Here is a 978-nt window from a genome sequence, read left to right on the forward strand (position 1 = left end):
AATTGCACGCTCACACTGAACAGGTCAACCAGATTCACATTTACTAAAAAAAAGAGACATTTTCATGGAATGCCACAAATCCAAACACAAGCCACCGGGGTCATACGCCGTTATCTGTGGACACTGAATCGCAAATACTATCACATCAAACCCCTCACGAGTCACGACACAAACTGATGATGACAACAAACCAGAATGATACAACATCCAACATGTGCAGAAGATGTTTATATCGCCTACAGTTTAACTGATATTACTGCTGTCTAACTGAAAACAACAGATCTGAAACTCACAAACGTAGATTAAAGCTAAACGTAGACTATAAACAAACAGACTAGAAAAATACATCATTCCTGCAGAACATTTATGTTGTTTCAAAACTGTATGACTTTCTTTTGTGGAGCATAGAAGATATTTTGAAGAATGTTTGAAACCAAACAACATTGATAAACGCATGTATGGAAAACATCTTCTTTTGTGTTCTTCAGGAGAAAGAAAGTGCGAGTAAATGATGGCAGCAACAGGCTAGACATAGAGACAGTGATTGACGGATAGAATCTGCTGATGGAGAGACGCCTCTATATCACACTCAAGATGTGACGTCATTAACAGACTTCAGACAGACATCACACACCTATGAAATACACTTCAAACACGACTAACTGAACTTTCACCCGTCATCAGTCATCAGTGTTCAGTCATCAGAATCAATGTTCAAATATGAACTTTATACTAAGTTATGAAGTTACGTCACTGTTCAACAATGTGTGCGGTGTATGCACATATTCAGATACAATAAATCTCATGCATTTCTCATTGAATTGATAGATTACAGAACATCTCACAGAAATGCAATGAAATGCAATTTCAGTCAAATTTGCTTATAAAGTAGTAAAATTGATTGAATATTATTCTTACATCAGTAGTAACATTGCAAAGCATTTTATCCGCCACGAATGACGCTATAAAGTGAATAAA

Source organism: Chanodichthys erythropterus, chromosome 21 (assembly GCF_024489055.1).
Source record: "Chanodichthys erythropterus isolate Z2021 chromosome 21, ASM2448905v1, whole genome shotgun sequence".
NCBI lineage: Eukaryota > Metazoa > Chordata > Actinopteri > Cypriniformes > Xenocyprididae > Chanodichthys > Chanodichthys erythropterus.